This window comes from Petaurus breviceps, unplaced genomic scaffold (assembly GCF_028583685.1).
Source record: "Petaurus breviceps papuanus isolate PSGF00001 unplaced genomic scaffold, PetGlider_PUasm1.0 176, whole genome shotgun sequence".
NCBI classification, from domain to species: domain Eukaryota; kingdom Metazoa; phylum Chordata; class Mammalia; order Diprotodontia; family Petauridae; genus Petaurus; species Petaurus breviceps.
This window is the reverse complement of record NW_027185771.1, coordinates 32159220-32168070: the sequence shown is the minus strand read 5'-3', so window position 1 is coordinate 32168070 and position 8851 is coordinate 32159220. Positions and strand designations below refer to the sequence as shown.

Sequence of the window (8851 nt, the reverse complement as noted above, 5' to 3'; positions counted from 1 at the left end):
AATCAGTGGGCTCCAAATGACATTTTCAGCTACCTTTTAAAGGTTTCAGCTAAAAGCTAGGTCAGAAACAATATTGCCCCAGAAAGCCGAACAGGCAAACACGTGGTCGGGTCTAGAGTGGAGGCGGAAAAAGCCCCACGTGGGAGGAGGAGCTTCACCTGAGTAGGGAAGGAAGCTGGGGATCCATGCCGGGTATAAGCGGCACCAGCCACATCCTGGAAGCTCCGTGGGTGGAGACAGGCTTTTCGGTGTGGTGTTGGTGTGCCCAAGGTCTGGCACAAAGCCTCATCCCAAAAGAAGGCTTAATAGCCTGGATAAGGAAAAAACCTCGCCATCTCCCAGCAGCAGGCTTGTTCTCTCCTAGGCATGCGCACAAACCTCCTAGGACCTTAGACCCCACTTCCGGAAATCCGGCCCTGTGACCCTACTTCCCTCAGGGTAGGGAGGAGCCCTCGATAGTGGTTGCCACGGAAACCTTAAGAGGCACCAAAGTGCTGCACCCTGAGGCTGTGGAGACACTTGAGGGAGAATGTCCGGAAGGGGCGGGAGGAAGTGGCTCTGACGTCACTTCCGGTTCCTCTCTGCTGTCACTTGGGCAGACTGGCCTCATGGACTTGCTTTGTGTCTCCTCTGTCTTCCCTGTCCCGGACCCGGGAGCCGGGGCTCGTCCGGCCTTCGGCCCTCCCTCTGACCCAACGCCTCTCGCGGCCTCTCCCTGGCTCCTGCCGCTCCCGGCGAGCTGAGCTGCCCCCAGCGATCGGGGGTCTGCGCTGAGCCGAGCCGGCTGCCGGGCCCTGCCCCGGGGGCCTTTGTGGGCGCGGGGCCGGGCGATTCTCTTGGCAGGTGCCTGGTCGGGCCCTTTCCTGGGCTAGCCGTCCCCCGCCGGCCCTTGGGCCTGTCTCGCTGCTCCCAGTCCGCGGGGAAGGAGAGCTGAGCGCAGCCCCGTGTTCTGCCTCCCCTGAGCCCCCGCCTGCCACGTGCTGGCCGGGTTCCCCGTGGTCCCTGCCCGGGTTTGGGGCTGGAACCGCTAGTGCTTCCCTTGTGCCTGGTCCTTGAACCCCCACCCAGGGCCTGGGTTGTTTGTGAGCCCCCTTTGCGTGGGAAGTGGGTCGGGAGGGCTGGTTCTGCCCAGGTCTGGAAGGGGCGAGGTAGACTAATGCCTGTCTTAGCTTGGTATTCTTCGCCAGTTCAGTCTTCTGAGCCCTCTGTCCTTCTCCAAGAGTGTGGGAATGGCCCCTGTGTTCCTGACGGCGCCAGGCTGCAAAGTGAGTTCAGTTTGTTCTGGAAGAAATATTTCTTATCCTTGACCTGGAAGCTAAGAAGTGGGGTCTGTCTTCTTTGAGCCCGGCGTGCAGTCTCCTTGTCCCTGAGCTTCTTAAGTCTGTAATTGATTGGGTTGAAGTAGATGGCGTCTGAGTACTAGCAGTTTTAGACTAGCTGTGATCCTGACCTCAGAAGGAAGAATTTAAGGCTGGAGTTGGTCATCATGTATTCCAATCCCATCATTTTAGAGATGAGGAAACAGTGAGAAGCAATGTTAGTTGTTACTTAGGTACCATTTTGAGATTTACAAAAAAATTTCCAGACAGCTCTTTGGGGCCTCACAACATTCTGTGTGTGGGTAGCACAGGTGCTATTTGTATTTTATAGATGATATGGCTAGTAAAAAGTGAAGTCTCACACCAGGTCTTCCTGACTCCCTTTCAGCTTTTGATCCACAATGTCATGCTGGATGTTTGAGTCACACTGGTAGAAAGTAGCAAACAAGGATTCTGTACAGATCTTTTGACTCCCAGGGCTTTTTCCCACCTCTATCCCATGCTGCTACCCTTTGTAACATTTATGCTTCACAGGATGTGCTTTCTACTTTGCTGCTGTCCTCTCTACATAGAATGTACTCATTCAAGTCTTTTAATTCTAGGTTCTGAATTGGATGTTGTGAGGGATAAAATACAAATAGTACAACAATATAAAATATTTAAATCAGTCTCTTAAAAGCACTTTCAGGGTTGGCCAGGTGGCACAGTGAGTAAGAGCACCAGCCCCAGAGTTGGGAGACTCTGTTCAGTTCCGGGCTCAGATACTTAACACCCACACAAAATAATTGGCCGTGTAACCTTGAGCAAGTTACTTAACCCCGATTGCTTAAAAAAAAAAGCACTTTCGTCTTGGAAAGGTATATGTATTATAAGCAGTATTTCTCCTTTTGACAGGAGGAAACTGGTAGGAAAGAAAAATAAACAGTTTTGGAGTATTCAGCTATGTAACATTCAGAAAGGTAGAACAACATATTGTTTAAGTTCCCAGATGAATCATTTCAGTCAAATATTCTATGCATTCAGAAAAGAAATAGGATCAAATTATATCTGATTTTTTTCTACATATTTTTCTTGTTTTCTTTTTGAGCTAACATAGGGGTCCACCTCATTGGCTTCAGTACAAAAACTTGTGGGAAAGGCAGAGGAAAACGTTAAGACTCACTTGGCCTCTGTTTCTATGATTAAATGAGGCTCAGAGAGTAATTAAAATAACTTCAAGGCAATTTCAATAATGCAAATCATAATGTTTGTTTTAAATTTATTATTAAAGGGGCGGCTAGTTGGCCCAGTGAATACAGCACCAGCCTTGGAGTCAGGAGGACCTGAGTTCAAATGTGACCTCAGACACTTAACACTAGCCATGGGACCTTGGGCAAGTCACTTAACCCCAACTGCCCTACCTTCCCCCTCCAAAAAAAAAGCAAAAAAAAAATTATTATTAAAAGATAACCTTGTGAGAATGTCTTTTCATGGTATTGAAAATAATGGTATTGAAGAGGTCTTAAAGTTAAATTTTTGGGGAGGCAGTATGCTATAGTGGGTGGAATATTACACATGAGTACAGGAAGACCTGGGTTTGCAATTCTGCCTCAACACTGTCTGGCCATTTTCAGGTCACTTAATGTCCTTGTACTTTGTACCTTGTTCTCCATATAAACTGGGGGAAAGTACTACCCATAGCACCTACTTCATAGGATCTTTGCAATGCTAAAATTAGATAATGTCTGTAAGGGTGTTTATTAACTGAAATATTATAAAAATGTCAATTATTAATATCTTAATTTATTACTATAATATATAACACACATTAACTATTAATAATTATTAATTAATAAAATTAATAAAAAAACATTCCATCTTGGGAGTACTATAGTAAGCATGTTTGAATTACTCTGAAATGGTGCAAATAAGAAGAAATAGCACTGGACAGTGTTATCCAACAGAAGTTGTACTTGATTATTAATGAAAAGCAACTATGTTGTCACCTCTAATTGGAATCAGTAATAGTGATATTAATGTTGGATATTTAATTTAAAAATTACATCAAGTGTATAAATTGGGCATTTGAGGGAAATATATAATTTGTGCTCTTGTAATGAGAGGATGGTAAGTGTCAGCCTTTCTTAGAATCATTATTCTCATGTGTGAAATGAAGATAATAAAGTTTTACCCTGTCTCGTGGAGATTTTATGGAAAAAGTACTTCATAAATCAAATGTGCAATAAGCTTATGAGTTGCTCTTATTTTTGTGTGTGAAATGAAAGATACATAGATTGTATTTGATATGAATTTGGCTTAGAACCCTAAATGTCAAGAATTATCCTTTAAATTTCTACTATGTATACCACTCCCAGGAGATCCAAAAGGATTCAGTGACATTCAAGGATGTGGTTGTGGATTTTACCCAGGAAGAGTGGAGAAACCTGGACGCTTCCCAGAAAGAGTTGTACAGGGATGTGATGCTGGAGAACTATAGGAACCTTGTCTTCTTGGGTAAGGAGAGCTATCCCCTATGACTGATTCTTTGCATAATGGAGTCTTGGTCACTTCACTTAATAAATCAGCATTTTCTACATGGTAAGCATTTGAGATGTTTGACATGTAGAAATCAGTTGCTCATCCTCTTGGTGTCACAGATTGATGTCTTCTGCCCTTTAGTCCCTAGAGAAAGGTCTTTACTGTGTTTAGATGGAACTGGTTAATTATTTGTGAGAAATCTGAGGTTGTTTCTTTCCATTCTCTGTCCATTCAAGTCAAAGATTCTCCCCTAAAATTCTAGTGCTGGTGACTGAGGATGAGAAAGTTTCATTCTCTTAGAGCGGTTGGGTCAAATGTATTTTTTTGTGATGGCAAATCATCTCTGTCTTTTCTCCTTCCATTTCTGGAAAACGATGTAGAGGATTCTTTAGATAAGTTTTCCACCACCCTTTGCACATCCCTAGCATTTCCCTTTACCCCAGATAGTGATTGGAAATAAGATATAGGGGCTTCTGTCCTCAACCTTTTTCCATTCTAATGAGCAGGACTTACAGTTTGGAAACCAGATGTGATCTCTCAGTTGGAAGAAGGGGAAGCACCTTGGGTGCAGGACAGAGAACTACCAAAGAGCACCTATCCAGGTAAGTCTTAGATACAAGGGAGGTCAGAGGCCATCTAAGCCAACCCCTTCATTTTAATTGTTAGGAAGTTGAGACACAGAGGTTAAGCACCTTGCCTAAGTATCATGGGTGGTAATTTTCAGAGGGAGATTCTATATCAAGATTCTCTAACTCCTAAGCCAGTGCTCTTTCTTCTATACCATCTTGCCTACAGTATGAAAGTAAGTAGCTTGACTGATTTCTTTCTATAATATTATTGAGGCAGCTAAATGGTGCAGTCGATAAGAGTGCTGGACCCAAAGTCAAGAATACCTGAGTTCAGATCCCAAACTTGTGAGCTCTGTGGCTCTGGGCAAGTCACTTCACCTCTGTTTCTTTCAGTTTCCTTATCAGTAAAATGTTCTGCCTCAGTTTCCTTCTCATTAAAATGGGGATAAAGAATATCACTTACTTCCACCTATCAGACTTGTTTTGGGGATAAAATAAAGTAATATTTGTAAAGTGCTTTGCACATCTTAGAGTGCTAGATAGATGACTACTACTACTATTACTGTTATTACTACTGCTCTCACTCTTCTAGTAATATATTGCATAATATTGGGAAAATAAGGCATCCTTGCTTTAGCCTTGATTTTATTGAGAAATATTCTAGTCTTTTATCTGTTATAATTAATGTCCTGTCTTAGGTTTAAATATATGCTTTATAATTTTTAAAAGCAAAACTAAACATCAAAAAATATGAAACTTGATGGCAATATTTCAAACCCATAGTTTGACCTCTACAAATTTTCTACAAAGACTGGGGAAGGTGCTATCTTGTATTTTTTTCTTTGGATCTACCCTTGGTAATTATAATTTCATGATCTCTATTTATGATTGCTTTGTCTTTGTTGGATTTCCATTTATAATAGATTTATAGTAGATTTTTTCCTGTTCCGGTTTATTTTGTATTTGTTCCTAGGTTTCCCCTTTCCTCCTTATAGTTATCAAAGTCATTATTTTTTAAAAAATCAGCGAAGATGACTACTACCTATCAATCTCCTTTTATGATACAACTGTAGTTTCAGTACCTAAACACAGAAAGGATAAAGTACAGGAACTGGGTTATAGTCATATATTAATGAAAATTGAATCAAAAATTTTTCATCCTGGCAAAAGGACCATGGTAAATATATCCAAAAAACTATTCATTAAACAAGTTGTAGTTATTTCAGGGATGCAAAGATGATTCACTATTTGAAAAACAACATAATAAATCTTGTTGAAAACAAAAACATTTAAACCACAATTATATCAATGGATGTAGATAATACCTTTGACTAAGTATAACAGTAACTATGCCTAAAAAAATGCCAAAATAGAGCATAGAATGAATCTAAGAAGTCACGTCTAAAAACTAAAAGCTCTTTATTCAATGGAGAAATGCTAAAAGAGTTTCCCATTAAATCAGAGGAAAAAAAAGACTGCCTTTCTCAGCTGTTGTTTGCTAATATTAGCAATAAAACAAAAGTAAGAAATTAAAAGCATAAAAATAGGCAAAAAGGAGTCAAAATTATATCTATTTACTGATAAAATGATAGTTCACATAGAAATTGCAAGAAAATCATCAAAGAATGTTGAGGTGATCAGCTTCACAGATGAGCAGATAACAAAATAAACCTAATAAATAACAAAATAAACAAAATAAAATCATTAACACTTATCTATAGCAATAATAAACGCCCAAAATTTTCAATAGAAAGGGGCATCACATAATAATTACAAAATAAATAAAATATGTGGGAGTCAATCTACAAAGGCACTCCCAAGATCTATGCTTTTTGAATAAATGAACAACTTAAAAATTTGAAGTATATTCAATTCCTATGACTTGACAGAGTAATAGAATAAAATGACAATATTACCTAAATTAATTAAGTGATGTAATACTCTTGCTTACCTGTGAGATACTTTATAGAGCAAGAAAAAGAAAAACATTTACAGAGGTATAAAAATTCTAGAATCTAAAGGAAAACTTTTGAAAAAACAAAAATAAATGAGATAGCACTTTTATACCACCTCATGCTAAAAAGAAGAAGTCAACAATAATAAGAATAGCTAACATTTATATATCTGTTTATGGAGATTTTCTGTTCTAAGGCACTTTACAATTATTTTCTCATCTGATTGTTGCAACAACTCTGGGAGGTATAATTTGGTTCTTGTTAAAAACTAGAAAAGCATTTCAGTGGAAAAAGACTAAGTAAGGATGGATTAGTAACAGTAGTACTCAACAATCCAATGTTAGATAAGCCTAAAATTAATTGAGGAAAAATTAACAATTTGTCAAGAACTGCTAGGAGCACATGAAAGAAAATGAGCTGGAATTAATTTTAGACCATTGTCTACAAAGTACCACAATAAGTTCAAAAGAACCTTAGTGACCACACTTTTAAACAAAATTTTTAAAAATACACAAAGTAACTTTCACAGTGATGGCTGGGGGCAAAAATCTTATGCACATAATAGATGGAAGCATTCAGAAACTAAAAAATCATTTCAGTTTAATGAAATTGAAAAAAGCATTAGCAATCAGTAAGTAGGATAAGAAGGGACGCCTCACTTGTGTCTAATATCTTGGACAATGGCATGCTTTCTGAAATATAGAGAACTAACACAATTCTATAAAATAAAAACCTTTCCTCAAAGTCTAGATCGTTAAAGCTAACTGTATAGAATATTTCTCCAAATCTCTAATAACATAAGAAATGTAAATAAAAAGAAAATTGAGAAAGGTTAGAAATCTTAATCCAAAGGAAAATTGAACAAGTCATAATTGAACTTCCAAAGATAAAAGCAAAACTTAACAGATACCCTTGTTCTGATCAAGTTAACTGAATACTCTTACATGCTTAGAAGCAATTTGTAAATAAATATTTGTAATGATAGAGAAAGAAAGAGACTGCAATAAACTTAGCAAACAGATTCCTCACTCCAATTCCAGTGAGAGAGAAAGTAGAGAAAGAGAACTAAAGATAAATAACTGTAAATATAAATGTGTTATGTAAAGTTTGAATAGAACCTATAATAAAACATTAAAAATTATATGTAGGCAATTTTTAAATGGAGAATTAAGGATTTACTTTATGTAGAGAATAAATTTATCCTACTTTGCTTTCCAATTCAGTAGGGAATATTTACATTTTCATTTCTTTCAGGTTGGGAAACTAGGACTGGAACCAAGGACACAGTTCAGGAGAGATTCCGAAAGGATGGTTTCCATGACTCTAAATTGGAAGAACCCTGGAAATATTATGCTAGACTGCAGGAACTGCAGCATAACAATGCTGAGAAATATTCTAGGCAAGTTAAAAAAAATATAGGAACTTTCTGGTTAAATCCAATCCATTTACTTTAGATTATATGTATGGATGAAAATATCTTCTTAAATCTGATAGACATTGATAGACCTTTTTATAATACTTAGACTTAAGCAAATTAAAATAGAACATAATGAATATGAAAATATGTTCCATATTCAGATTTTTTTCAGTTTTTTAGAATATTTATTGGATAGAAACTTTATGAACATAATACATTTAGGTAAACCTGCAACCAAAATTCATCTATTATTTCTCATCAAAGATTTCCTTTGGGAGAAAATCTCCATAAAAGTCTTAAACATGTAAAGATTATGTACAATACATACCTTGTTGAATATCAGATAATTCATATTAAAGTGAACCCTTAGCAAGGTAATAATTGTGGGAATGCTTTCCATTCTAGCTCATACCTTACTCAGCAACTGACCCTGCATACTAGAGAGAAATCTAACAAATGTGAAAATGCTTCCAGCTGTTGCTCACACTTTACCCAACACCAGATCCCGTATACTCGAGAGAAGCCTTATGAATGTCATATGTTTGGAACAGCCTTCCTCTCTAGCAAATACATTAACCACCATGAGAGAAATAATAGTAGAGAAAAGCCTTATGAATGTAAAGATTGTGAGAAGGCTTTGAAGAGGAGTTCACAATTAACTGGTCATCAGGAAAGTCTTACTGTAAAGGAACCTTACAGATGCAACATTTGTGGGAAGGCCTTCTGCCAGAGTTTACAGTTAACTGTACATCAAAGAATTCATACTGGAGAGGAACCTTACAAGTGTAAACTTTGTGGGAAAGTCTTCAGCAGGAGTTCACAGTTAAGTGGGCATCATAGAATTCATTCTGGAGAGGAGCCTTCCAATAAATGTAATATTTGTGGAAAGATCTTCCGAAAGAGTTCACAGTTAATTCTACATCAGAGAATTCATACTGGAGAGAAGCCTTTCAAATGTAATTATTGTGAGAAGGCCTTCCGCCGAAGTTCAAGGTTAACTCAACATCAGAGAATCCATACTGGAGAGAAACCTTATGAATGTAAAGATTGTGGGAAGGCCTTCCACCAGAGTTC

General features: G+C 38.1%; 1 pseudogene; it reads left to right on the top strand.

Annotated features, from left to right (window-relative positions):
* Positions 1 to 965: 965 nt before the first annotated feature.
* LOC138159475 (zinc finger protein 420-like) overlaps positions 966 to 8851 on the top strand; it is a 9952-nt pseudogene continuing 2066 nt past the window's right edge.